At 39.1% G+C, this 14,481-nt stretch overlaps 1 protein-coding gene and 1 pseudogene across 1 annotated transcript in view; one reads left to right on the top strand and one right to left on the bottom strand.

The window, feature by feature from the left end:
* LOC132676859 (uncharacterized) overlaps positions 1-14,481 on the top strand; it is a 349,918-nt gene that overhangs the window by 208,659 nt on the left and 126,778 nt on the right. The gene's annotated exons all lie outside the window — the stretch shown is intronic.
* LOC132677176 (ankyrin repeat domain-containing protein 26-like) overlaps positions 1-14,481 on the bottom strand; it is a 161,001-nt pseudogene that overhangs the window by 67,773 nt on the left and 78,747 nt on the right.

Below are 14,481 nucleotides of genomic sequence, written 5' to 3'. Positions count from 1 at the left end.
TTCATGAAGTCACATGGTACTTATATAGCTTAGTTTCCCAGTTCATATACTACTTGGAAGGCTGACACAGAAACTTTAAGTAAAACAAACATAAAGAATGTTTTCCTGAACTCCTATTTGTTTAATAGAAATCTAATTCCAGACACAATTACTTAGACAATTCCGTTGTATGCACACTCTTGTTCTCTTGAGTGGAAAATCAGAATGGATCAGATAATTGCTAAAGAGAAAAACAAGTGTAACAGGAAGGCAGACCTCCTCTTTTCGAGGTTGAACTTTCTCTCTTTCCAAAGACAGGAACTCTACTTGTGACATACCTATATCATTGTTAAACCTTTAAATATCTTGATGCAATTCTTCACTTAGATATACTTCAGACGCTGGAAAACGAGATGTTGAAGAAGAACTCACAATTTCTAATTCAGAATCAATATTTTATAGTTATGAGTACTGTCATTATCTGCATAAAATGGTTTCTGGAAAAAAAGTCTTTACCGGTTTTGTTTTCTCGTGTTTGTGACAGCAGAAATATCATGACTTTTTGTTTGAACCATGTGTTTCATCAAATTGCAGCAGGCAAGCCACAAATGAAAAAGGCGCTCTGAATCACTAGACTAATTTACAATCGGTGGTATTTTGGTCCATAATTTTTGCCATTTGCATGTCAAACTCTTGGCCTTCTTTCACTTTAAATGTAACTAGTGGGTTCCTTGCTTTTTTATTTTCTATATCATTTAAAAAATCCTCATTGTTGTTAAAAAGATGCTCCATGTTTGGTTTGTTCTCATTTTCATAGTCTGATTTAATTTCTTTAGTATGAAATTTATTGTCAAATTGTTTTCCATAAAACACCCAGTGTTCATCCCAACAGGTGCTCTCCTCTTTGCCCACCACCCAGCCTCCCCTCCCCCCCATCCCCCATTAATCCTCAATTTATTCTCAGTTTGTAAGAGTCTTTTATGTTTTGGCTCTCTCCCTCTCGAATGTTTTTTTTTTTCACTTCCCTTCCTCCATGGTCTTCTGTTAAGTTTCTCAGGATCCACAAGAGTGAAAACATGGTGTCTGTCTTTCTCTGTATGGCTTATTTCACTTAGCATCACACTCTCCAGTTCCATCCACGTTGCTACAAAAGGCCAAATTGCATTCTTTCTCATGGCCAAGTAGTATTCTATTGTGTATATAAAGCACAATTTATTTATCCATTCATCGGGTTATGGACATTTAGACTCTTTCCATAAATTTGGCGATTGTTGAAAGTGCTGCTATAAACATTGGGGTACAAGTGCCCCTACGCATCAGCACTCCTGTATCCCTTGGGTAAATTCCTAGCAGTTCTACTGTTGGGTCACAGTGTAGATCTATTTTTCATTTTTGAGGAACCTCCACACTGTTTTCCAGAGTGGCCGCACCAGTTTGCATTCCCACCAACAGTGCAAGAGGGTTCTTGTTTCTCCACATCCTCCCCAGCATCCATAGTCTCCTGATTTGGTCATTTAGCCACTCTTGACTGGTGTGAGGTGGTATCTCAGGGTGGTTTTGATTTTTATGTCCCGAATGATTTGCTTTCACTTAAAGAAAGCTTAGAAGATGACTGGCAAGCATATTCTGGGGACCCAGAGTATGAATGAGAGAAAATGACATTTCAAGACTAGGCTCTTTTTGTTCAGGAAATGCCTGAAATACTACCGAGACAGACCAAATGCATCTTCTTCCTCACAATCAAGTACAGTATTTGTCCAATTCGAAGGTATTTCCTTTCAGTTCGTTCCTCCTTAGAGTGACCCCCATGGTGGTTCTTCTTCAAGATGAGTAGGAATGCTGTATTGTTAACAAATTTCACCAAACTTCAGCTTTCACTCACTGGTGATGAGTTTTAAGCTATTTCTCCAGTCTAATTTGCCTTATTTGATCCACATTTCCACAAAGTTTTGCATAGAAGAATGTTTTAAATTATAGAGACATATCATGCTCCCTATCACATTCCTTATTCATTGCTGGTCCTTGAGTCATTTTTTGCAGTTGCATAAACGGATGGTTAATTTCCTTGTTTTAAATTTCACATGTCTTTTCTGGCAGGGTACATGTTTGTAAAAACACCTTATCCTTTAGTAATCAAGTACAGACAAAGAAAAATGAGAAAGTAATTAAAATTTTACTGTTAACTTTCTTCATCTATGTTTAGCTGTTCCCAAGTCACTGGATTGTAACTTCCTGTAAGAAGTGAAAACTAACTTGCCTTAGCCTAAGGCAGAAGAAAAATATGAACTGATAAACTTAAGCCTGTCAGTTTTTGGAACTAAAAAATTCATTACATGTTAAATCGACCAAAAAAATAAGTTAGATGATTTTTAGTTACAAACATTAAAAACTATTTAGCTTACCATCCCTTATAATGAGCACTAAAGTGCATTTGAGTACTTTTTAAAGATTAATAACTAGACAATTACAAAACTTTAAATTATTAGCAGCCAATTCAATTATTTTAGAGAGAAAGAAATACACTGGCAGTGTGAATCGGCTTAAGAGTCTCTCTCTCACCCTGCCCTCACCTACCCACCTGCTCTGTCCTCACTCTCTGTCTCAAAAGAAAGAATTAAAAGAAAAAGAAACCACAAGGAACAGAAAATACATTTACACGATGGTACTCTATTTATTGAAAAATATCTGTGTGTAAGTGGACTCCCACAGTCCAAACCCACCTGGTTCAAGGGTCAACTGTATACCTTTATGATGTCTCCAATAAGAGATTACCAGAACTTAACATAGTGCCAAATTAGAAAAACAAAAACCCATTCCTACTTTCCCATTAATTTCTGGACCCTACGACCATTTTATTGGCCTTCAGACATTTTCACATTTAAAACAAATATTCTTGGGGGGCCTGGGTGACTTAGTCGATTAGGAGCCCAACTTTGGCTCAGATCATGTTCTCATAGTTCATGAGTTCAAGTCCGTCTTTGGGCTCCTTGCTCTCAGTGCAAAGCCTGCTTTGGATCTTCTGTCCTCCCACCCCACTCTCAACAATAACAAACATTCACCAAAGTATCATCAATATTTAGTAATTCACTAAAAGCCACTGTGATCATTTTGTTTTCTATTTCTATAGCACCCTTTACAGGTTACAAAACATTGCCACATTTGTTCATTACGCATAACCAAGAGATTGGTTTTGGGCCATTTTTAGGAACGAGGTGATTGACCTTGAGGAAAGTTTTTCCAAGATCCCACAGCTAGGAAGTGATGGAACCAAAATGCTAGCATGTCTTTGATTTCAACTACAGTGCTTTTAACATTATGCAGCAGCTGCGTGGACCTAAGAGATCAGGACTTTTTTTTTTACCTCCTTCCCTAGTTGTCACCTTAGAATAGGTCATCATTACTTTACTTATATTACTACAAGTATGACTTCGATGTTATTTTAATCATTCAAAAGTCAAAGTCAAAGCATCTCTTGGATGTTTTAACATCAGGCCATGCTTATACTTAAAAATAAGAAGAAGACAGTACCTCAGGAAGAGAAGGTGATTCTACATCTTCCTCTTCTCCTAGTTCTAATGCTAGCATCATATCTAGAGAATACGGTCACAGATAAATTAATGAAAACATGTGTTACTATGAATTTTAAACACATACACAAGTCTATCTCCATTCATGAATATTTCAATAAAATAAAAGCAATAGCAGAAAAGATGTTCAGAGGGTTCCAGATTTTCCGGAAGTAAAAAGGGGTAGTACTTGGGATACTTCTAAAGAAATCAAGAGAAAAATATCTTCATGAATAAAGGATAATATATTTGGATCTACATACTTTCAGATTTTTCTCGTACTAGCATTTAATCATAGGAAAACAACTCACAGAGATTCACTAGCTTACCACTTCTGTCATTTTTATGCACTCCACCAGCAGAAGTCAAACTGCCATTAACTGTTTGCTCTGGTGGCACATTTTCAATAATACCAACACCATCTTCCTTTGCTTCCATTGCTGACTTTGCTGTTCCTTCCTAGAAAAACAGCACAAAACAAAAAAACCAACTTCAGAAAAATATCACATTAATTTGGTCACGCACTCACCCACTCAGAAAGACAAGCACATACTGTATCTGTCAAGTCATAGCCACGATCCGGGGAAGAGCTGGAAATATAAATAAAAGACAGAGTCTGTTCTATATGCTAGTAGTGGCAGAGATGCATGAAAACTGGTAAGGACAGAAAAATAGCATCCACTTGTTCTGCAAGGGAAGTGAATAACGTACAGTGAACGCACAAAGGAGAAAACACTTACATTTGGGAAGCTCAGCAAATGCTGGCAAGATAAGGCTGTATCTTAAAAGACAGACAAAGTGCGCAGGGAGAGTGTGAAGGGCATTCTATAATGGTAAAAAATCAAGTATGAAATAATATAATAAGTGACAACACCTATGCAATATGGGAAAACTGGAACAGAGTTATTGACAATGGGATAGAGATTACTGAAACATCAGGACGAAACCAAAAAAAAAAAAAAAGAGCAGTGTTATGCTAGAACATGAATTTTCACCTTCAGATAAAGGGGATCCATTGAATAAGCAGAAGAGTGACATCGTCACAAGTATATTTTAGAAAGGTCACTCTGGAAGCAATGTAGGAAGAACGTAAAGGAAGCAAAACCAGAAGAGTACTGCAAAATTTTAGGTGAGAGAGTAAATTACAGAAAAAACATATGAAAAATGGTAAGCAGGTACAAACTATCGAATGTGGTGAGTGACTGGATGCGGTGATTTCAGAGAAGTTTGGAGTCCAGGACGTTTCCTGTTCCAGGGCTGCTATTTGTTAGGCTAGGGAACACATATGACAGAGCAGAATACAAACAGGGAAGAGGAAAGGGAAAGGGTCAAAAACAATGCCTTTAAACTAAGGCATATTAAATTAAAAGTACCCAGGGGACTTCCAAAGAAAATGTTAGGGCTGCCTGAATGCCTCATTCAGTTAGCACCTGACTCTTGATTTTGGCTCAGGTCATGATCTCGCAGTTCATGGGATCAAGTCCCCATCTGGTTTTGCGCTGACAGTGCAGGGTCTGCTTGGGGTTTTTTCTCTCTCCCTCTGTCTCTTTTCCCCTCCCCACTTGTGCTCTCTCTGTCTCTCTCTCCAATTAATAAATGAATAAACTTTAAAAAAAGAAAAACAAAGAAAATTCAGATCAATACACTTCCTGTAAGAAAACACCATCATAAATATCTATAAAACATATTAAACTGATAGAATAATGCAAACTTACACAGAACTGTGAAATTGCGAAAAGTAAAATGAGGCAGGAGGAGTAAAGATGGCAGAGGAAAGGGATTAGAATTTCCCTTGTCCTTCAAACACAGCAGTATTAAGGTCAAAATACTTGGAATACCAGGAATACAGGCTGCAGAGGGACAAAACAATCTCCACAGGTGCAAAGACACAGGTTGGCGGGACAGTAGGGTGTGTATGCGGTTGGGAGAAATAAAATGGTCCGCACAGGCATGGAGTGGTGGAAGCCCTTTGGTGAGGAAATGAAAAGAAGGTAGAGAGAGAGACTGTGGGAAGTGTATTTGGATATGAGAAAACCTGTCCAGGCACAGACCAAGGAGAGGTCCAGAGAGCCAATTCTACTTGGCAAAACAGCCTTAGAGGCTAAAAAACAGAATTTTCAAGGTTGCCAGACTTTCTCTAGAAAAGAGCTGCCACCTCCCCTGCCTTTTTGGGAGGGAGCCGCCCTTTGGCTCTCAGGGAAACACTGGGAGAGAACACCTTGAGTATGGTGGAAAGAGGAGGTATTTGGCATTCCAGTTTGATAAAGATCTAACCTCTTGAAACTGTCCCCTTCCATTGCTAGATAATCTATCTACACCCACTGCACATCACAGAAGTGGATAATCCCAATGTGAGTGCTATGTAGTGGTTCATGGTGTCATTTTTCTCAATCCTCCCCATTAGGTGACACACATCTAGAGCAATCTTGCTTTTTTTCATGGAAGGCATATATCATCAGATCCTCTACTGATGAGCAAAAAATAAAAACAAAAACAAAAACAAAAAACAAAAAAAAAAAAGGGAAAAGAATATCTTGAATACCTACATTCAATTACTGGGGAATTTTAATTTTCTAAACATTCAAAGATATTCACTGTGTGATTCTTACTATATGACACTCTGGAAAGAGCAAGACTATGGAGGTAAGGGTTGGGGTGAATGTAGGGATAAAGGGGCACAGCACAGAGGACTTTTAAGGCAGTGAAACTCTTTCACACGATACCACAAAGGTGGATTCACATCCAAAAGGTGCATACCCATTTGTTAAAACTCATAGAATGTATAACACCAAGGATGAACACTAATGCAAATTAGAGATTTTGCCTGAAAATGTTGAGTTAGTGTCCATATAAAATGCACCACTGTTGTCAGGCTGTCTGGGTGGCTCAGTTGGTTCAGCGTCCAACTCTGGATCTGAGCTCAGGTCATGATCTCACCTTTCATGGGATCAAGTCCTGCATCAGGCTCTATGCTGACAGCACAGGATTCTTTCCCCCCTCTGCCTCTGCCCCTTGGCTGCTCACATGCATGCAAGCTCTCTTGCTCAAAACTAAACCAAGGAACTGAAAAAAAATACTACTAAAAATGGGCCAATGTCGTGCAAGATTTGACAACAGGGGAGGCTAGTCGTGTACTCGTGCATGGTAGGGTATATGGAGACTCTCTGTAATTTCTAGTATATTTTACAGTGAACTTAAAACTGCTGTAAAAAAAAAGGCTTATTAAATGTATAAACAAAAACAACAAAATATGGTACCCATTGAAGCTATTCTTACCATATATGAATGCATGATAGAGTCACCTTGAAAATTAAGATAGAGATCAAAGTAACACAATAGGGGTACTGGCTCCCATATGGAGGTATATGAAAATAAAAAATAAAAAAATACAAAAGTTATTCGTATACTTAGGCAATAAAACAATTGAAGAATATGATCCAATATCTTATAACTATAAACAGGGGTTCAGTACTATAGGAATCAAACCTGGGTTTTCCATATAATGAAGAGATTTTATTCTAATTTTAAATCAAAAATCATTATGTTGATCGTATCTAAGAATCATAATGAAAGCTTAATCACATAAAAAAAAAGATTATAATGACCTAATATTGCCCTAGTAATTTTTGTACAAATATCTACATATGGATGATGAAACGGAAACTAGTATCATGGTAACCATCATATTACTTGCTGGTAAAAGAAAATTTGAAGACACCACCAAAAATGACGTCAGTGTTATAATTCCTATGCAGAAAAGGTTTCATCCAGCAAGCCAAAGACGGCTACCCTCAGAACATCCTACTCGAATGGCTGGCGCTTGGTTGTTCCCTGGGATCTTGGATTTAAGGAGGGTTCCCACCATTCCCTAGCTGGTTAAGAGTAGTTCACTGTGCTTAAGTGCTGGTACAATCAATGTGCTTCAGGCCGTACACTTGATTTCCTTTCTGGAAACCTGGAATTTTGGGACATGCGAAGGAGAAGATGCCTAAGTGATTAGCATTTGATGAAAACCTCGGGCACTGACTATCCATAAGCCTCGTACTGGCAGACAACATTTCACTTGTGCTGTCCTAATTTCATGCTGGAGGAATTCAGTACATCCTGCTAACTCCATAGAAAAAGGATTCCTGGAAGCCTGCGCTTGTTCTCCTCTGGACTTCACCACATGCACCTTTTCTCTGTGCTGATTGGCCTTTCTAGCCTGTCCCCATACCAATCCACAGGCATGAATACAACTATATGCTGAGGTCTGGGAGTGCTTCTAGTCAATAATCAAATCTGGATGTCGTTGGGGTGTCTCTAACACCACTGTGTAATATGAAATTTTTATTATTGGGGTTGATGTCTTTTACGTGGTTACAGTCAGAAGGTTATGTCACAGAACACCTTTCCTGGAAACTCTTTTTCTTGGTATTTGCCTTGAAAATTCCTACATTTCTACTTATCCATTTGAAGAAAGGTTTAAAAGGAATAGATGAAATCATGATGTCAGAAAGTGTGAAACAAGCAACAATTCTATTTTACTCAGAAAAAAAAAGGAGAGAACCCTGGTGGTTGCCACTATGTTCTACCATATACAAGTTCCTCTCAAATATGAAAAATCAGTTAATTTACTCCAACAAACTAGGACTTAGTTCATTTTTCTGGAAGATCAGAATCAAAAGAAGTAACAGGGATTGTTCTAGAAAAAACAGAAGTATCAGACCCAGGATAAAAACATACTAATGATTACAGTTTTCTGTTTGTTTCGTTTCTTAATTTCTTAGAAAATTAAAAATATAGTTCACCTATTAAGGGCAATTATTGCCAAAATAATCAAAAAGTCATAATTAATATGTCCTCATTCCTGCGGCTATCCTCTGTTCATCTGACAAAGTCCGACTCATTCTTCATGTCCAGTTTAAAGGCTGGCACACAACCTGGAAACCTCTGAATCTTCTGAGAGCTCTCTCTCACCCCCTAACTTTTTATATTCAGGAATCACAAATTCGTATTAACTATACTGTTTCGGTCTCTGCTTTGTCTTTCCCCTGCCACTGCCCTAGTCAAACATGAGTTCTTCACTGATGATTTTCGCAGGAAAAAAAAAAAGCCACCAAATATTGTTATTTCTAAAATGAACAAAATATTAACCAAAACAAATGAGAAAGACACGAGGCCCAGGAGAAGAAATTAATGGAATAAATTGAAATCCCTGACGTTTTCAATGCACAAAACTGACAGTTTCACAAAGGAATAATACTAGGCTAAGAAAACAACAGCTTCCTTTGCCTCCCAGTCTCTTGAGGGTTCAGCAAACTATGGCCACAGGCCAAATCCAACCTTCCATCTGGTTCTATAACAGTGTTTTATTGGGGCATAGTCGCTTGTCTTCACTTACATATTGCTGTGGCTGCTTTCACACTATAAGGGCAGAGCTGAGAGACCATATCTCCTAAAATATTCACTGACTCTTTAGGAAAAAAGCTTGGTGATCTGTATTTTATGCCATAACCAGAGTGTCCTAACTCAAATCTAATCTTATTAGTCTTCTGCTTCAAATTCTCCAAAATCCCTGCATCAAATACTGCTGGCTCCCTCCCTAAGAGCCATTCCATATTCTTCTTGCTAGAGAAACACAAATTTATTTGGATATTTATTGTCTCCATACACAAAGAAGGTGGCCTCACCCTGGCTTCAAAAACAGAAAGGATTACTCTAAGATAATCACAGTACCTGATTTACCAGGGACCCTTTGAGGAATGAGTGTGTGACCTAACCTAGTCTTTAAAATGTTAGAGGAGGTCTACTGCAAGCCTCTTCCTAGTGAAAAGAAACACCTAAAGAAAATCAGTCCTTCCCACCCACTGGATGTTGCCATGTGAGAACATGATACCTGGAGCTATTGCTAATTAGCCACCCTGGAAAGGAGAAATAAAAATACCAGCAATTGCAAAACTGAACAAGAGACGACTGGGATCCTGATGACATCACTGAACCATCAAAACATTTCTGGTTCCTACTGTTTTAGTCACTGTTAGAAGTCACCTATTATTTGCCGCTAAAAGCATTTTACCAAAGAAATTTCCCAAGGCCTATCGGGTAAGAGCCACTCTTTTCTATAGCACTAACAAACTTCCATAAGCTTGTCTTACCTAGGTATTCACCTCATTCCCAACATTTGCCATAGCACGCGTTTTCTACCTGCAAAACCCAGCTGCTCTTAAATCCTGCTAAGTTCACTCGTACACCTTCACCTCTGCACTGCTGTGTACTCCGCCAAACACGTAATCGTGACAGTTTACAAACACTGTCAAACATACAAATGTTGGTCCTTCTGCCTCTCTACCTGGCAAACTAAACTACTCGCTCTGCACGTTTACCATAGATTCTACCCCGTCTTTGAAAACTCGGATTCCTCACCGGGAACTTACGGTAACTGGAACAAATGCCAATACAAAATAACAATGATAATTATAAGCTCCACGAGACTCTGGCACCTAGTAAGCACTAAATAGAGTAAATAATACAAAGGACAGTGATAACAACAAACTCCTGTGGTGCAGAAACCTGTTTTTGAATATTTGTATTCTACAACAGGATAACACTTAGTAGCTAACAGGCACTTAAGAGTTACTTGTGAAGTGAACAAATGGACATGAATAAAAATGAATTCCTTTGAAAATTATTTTTAAAAACCACAGAAACTTTTCTGTTTCAAAAACCGCAGGGACAGCTCTATTCTTTTATGAGCACCTTAATGATCAAAACTCTGTCTCTTCTATCTTTGCCTTTCCTGTAACTTCCAAAACTAACTTACAGAAGTTCTTTGTTAACAGTCTACAAAGTTAAAACTTTCTACTTTTCAGATGGTACAGTGCACAAGTGTCCGGCTTTGGCTCAGGTCATGATCTCACAGTTCATGTGCTGACAGCTTAGAACCTGGAGCCTGCTTCGAATTCTGGGTCTCCTTCTCTCTGTTCCTCCCCGCTCATGCTCTGTCTCTCTTTCTCCTTCAAAAAGAAATAAAAACATTAAAAATATTTTTAAATAGAAAAAATAAAAAATCAACTGACTGTTAAGCCAACAGTTACAGAAAGAAAGGTGGGAGGTGTCTCTGGGCAAGTTTGTGACAGGCAGGGATGTGGCTCCTCTGAACCCAGAAAATGGAGAGAAGGAAAAGTTGACTTGACTCCTGGATTTCTAGGCAAAGATCTTCCCTATGCCACTCCATTGGAGCCTGGCTCTGTGATACTGGGGGGGGATGCTCCCCAAAGAGGCGGGCAGGGAAAGGGAAGGAGAGAGGAAGTCGGCTGTGGTGGGACATGGGCTTGTGGCCATGCCCTCAGGGGCCACCCGTGCTGAACAAAGGGCTCACAAACAGAAGACCTGAACTTGTCCTTTACTGGTTCTCTGCCCTTGGGACATCATTTATTCTCTCTGGGCCAGTTTTCACATCCTTGCGATGCAAATCATGGCACCACACATACTGACATTGCCGTGCTGTGTAGACGTGGATGTACAAGTTTGGGTTATGACACATAAAAGCCTGGTTCTGATGTCAGACAGACCTGGGGGTGAAGTCCCTGGCTCCGCACCCTGTCGGCTGTGTGCTCGAGCAACTCACGCCTCCCCTCCAAGCTCGGTTTCTCTGTAAAGTGGGGACAATCTCACTCACCTCAGAAAGTTACCTGTTCACACAGGGTACGGCACAGAGTAGCCCCCAGTAAATGGAAGTTCTGATTCCTGAAACGATGTGCCGCAAGAAATACAGAATTCAGAATCGGCCACCAACTCACTACTGTAAGCTGTGCCTTCTGACTGCAGATCCAGAGTCAATGGGCGCTAGAGGCCTTTTGCCCAAATTTGCAAAGTTCTGTCCCTGCCCCCCTGAGGCACCAAGGGGGATGCCACACAGGTCCCTCTGATCAGGCAATGGCCTTGGCCTCATGTCAGGCAGAAAGCTCATTCCGTGCCCCAAACTCGGCTGCTCCCAAGAGAGAGGATGCAGGCCCATACCTCTGGTCACCAGGGGCAAAGTATACCCACCCCACCACCCCAACCCCCCTCCCCAAGGCCAATAATCCAAACTAGGCTGACATCGGTGGGACCTCCAAGGACGCTCCTTCTCCACATGTGGAAACTGAGTCCTTGAGAGGAGAGAGGACTTGTCCAGGGCTTGGAGGGAGTTGCTTGCAGAGCTGGGACTAGGTTCTCCACTCTAGCCCTGCCCAGAGGCAGATGCCTTGTTCACACATTCTTCTGCCTGTGGCCCCACTCCCAGTTGAACAACCAACCAGGCATTGCAGTTGCAAACATCTGGAGAGCACATATTTGGTATACATATCTAGTATATCCATTGTTTTTCTGTTTTTTATTTTTTTGAGCATTTTTTATGATTCCCTTTGTTTCTCTTAGCATACCAGTTATACTTTTTTTAATTAAAAAAAAATTTTAGTGATAGCCCGAGAATTTGCAGTATACATTTACAAAAAATACAAGTCTACTATGAAATAACTTTGAGCACTTCAGAGATAGTGTGAGTAGCTCATAAGAAAATAATCCTAATTCCTTCTTTGCTGTCATTCACTTCACTTATCTATAAGCAAACATGAGCATATATATAATATATACATATACATGTGATATATATAAACATATATCATTGAATACATTGTTTTTGTAATTATTTTGAACACACTGTTATCTGTTAGATTAAGAATTAACATAATTTTTTTAACTTCTTTCTTGGTGTTCCTTCCTTTCCTTAAGGATCCAAGTTTCCCACCTATATTCCTTCTTTCTGAAGAATCTATTTTACAATTTCTTACAGGGTGGGTCTCCTGGCTACAAATACTCCAGTTTTTCTTTGTTTGAGAAAGTCTTATTTCTCCACTTGTGAAAGATAATTTTACGGAGTACAGAATTCTAGGTTGGTGGGTTTTTTTCCTTTCAACACTGTAAATATTTCATTTAACTCTCTTCTTGCTTGAGCAGTTTCTCAGGTAGACGTTAGGTATAATTCTTAGCTTTTTTCATCGATATGTAAAGTTTTTTTTTTTTAATTTTTATTTATTTATTTTGTACCCCCTCTGGCTGTTTTAAGGATTTTTTCTTTATCTTCATTTGCTGTGATTTGGAAATAATATGAAGACGTGCAGGGTTTTAGGGTTTTGTTTTTTGGGTTTTGGTGGGCTTTTTGGCATTTTTCTTGTGTGGTGTTCTCTGAGCTTCCTGGTTCTGTGGTTTGGTGTCTGACATTAATTTGCATGAGTGCCTCAGAAGAATGTAGAAATGGAGGTGATGACAGGACACCCTAGTGGGATGTCACACAGGCAGATGGAAGTACAGGACTGGAGTTCTGGGGAAGGGTGTTGATGACATATGAATTAGCATCTGCACTGCAGATTAATGCCTCTGACACAAACATCATCAGCCCTGCACATCCAAGGCAAAACTCTTTTATCCAGCAGAATATTTATTGAATAACACTTTCAGCCTATTCAAGACCGTGAAGAAGTGCCAAAGAAACTTCCTAAATTTTCAGTTGACGTTGCAAATAACCTCATACATTAAAAGACTCAGGTCAAAACCCATGATGTTATGAAGTACACCAGGCTCTCTGTTCATTTTATTCTTGGCTGTGTTCATTTAGCCACATCTAGTACAAGATGGAATAGAGAAACAGTTTGGGGTGCCAGGATACCCAGGTTTTTATGCCACCAAGCAGTGTGGTCTAAGGCAGGCAGGCTAAGGGTCCTTGGAGCCCCAGATGATCCTTTTGTGAGATGACAAGATTGGAGAAAATCACCATGATCCCTTCTTGCGCTAAAAGTCTGGACCTTTTAGCTTGTATAAAGAATTAAAATAGTGATTATTTCTTAATCAAAAGATTGCTTCCTCTTGGAAAGTAACTCGATAAGAAATTACAGTTACTTAAGAATTTAGAATATCTGATAAGGCATCAGTTTATATCAGCTTTAATGATATATTTTCATAACAAAACCTAAGTATTCAAAGTGTGTATTTGTGTGTGTAAGATTTGGCTCAAAGTACTTTAGCCCTGCTGTTGAAAATTTTCTCTGTCCGGTGTTTATTTTAGAACTAATTCCAAGATCATCTGGAAAGTTGGCTTTTTGCACTAATAGATCAAGGGATTCCTGCCCTCCCCCACCTCAGTGCTCAGTGAGTCCTTGCACACAATGTTCAGTAAACAACTTCAGAAAACCAGGCCCAGCCAGTTCATTCACAGAGAATATTTGGAAAGGCTTGTCTTTGTGCAGGCTTGACGTCCTGGCTGAAGTGGGGTAGAGATTTAGTGTTTGTGTTTTCATCAGTTTTTTTTTATAGTGTTTAACCAGCTGTAACTGGTTAATGTTAGCCTGGGCCGCCTATTAGTGTACAGGTCTCTTAGGCAGGATAAAGGGCTTCCGATGGAAACAGATTTTGTTACGATACCACTGACTGTTTACCTGAACTCAGTCTGTCATGGGATGTGATTTAGAATGGCTCTGTTAAAATACAGGAACTCCCTGAGGTCCATCCTTGAAAACAAGCAAGGAACTCAAAAATATACATAAGTTTCCCTATTAAACTAGCCATCCTTCACAGATTTTGCTTCCTTGGATGACATTTTGGAGAGAGCTAGAATGTTTTCCCATCAGCATCTTAAAAATTGGGTGGAGAAGTTGTTTTTCCTCTAGTCACAGCAAAGAATCATCATCCCATAGGGGTGGAATATAATTTACCCAACCATTTCTGAATAAGTTAAATAAAACTGTTCATATTGCTTTAGATTTTCACAAGTTGAACTTTGACTAAAGGCAAAATTTAACTTTTTAGGAATCATTAATAGCTAGATAGAAGTGAAAAAATATATATGTCTATCTATACATATTTCTATTTAAATGATTTCTAAAAAGTTAAATATAGAAATGTAGAAATAAAATAGAAA

Source organism: Panthera onca, chromosome F1 (genome assembly GCF_046562875.1).
Source record: "Panthera onca isolate mPanOnc1 chromosome F1, mPanOnc1 haplotype 2, whole genome shotgun sequence".
In the NCBI taxonomy this organism is placed as follows: Eukaryota; Metazoa; Chordata; class Mammalia; order Carnivora; family Felidae; genus Panthera; species Panthera onca.
This window is presented reverse-complemented; position numbering and strand designations above follow the sequence as displayed.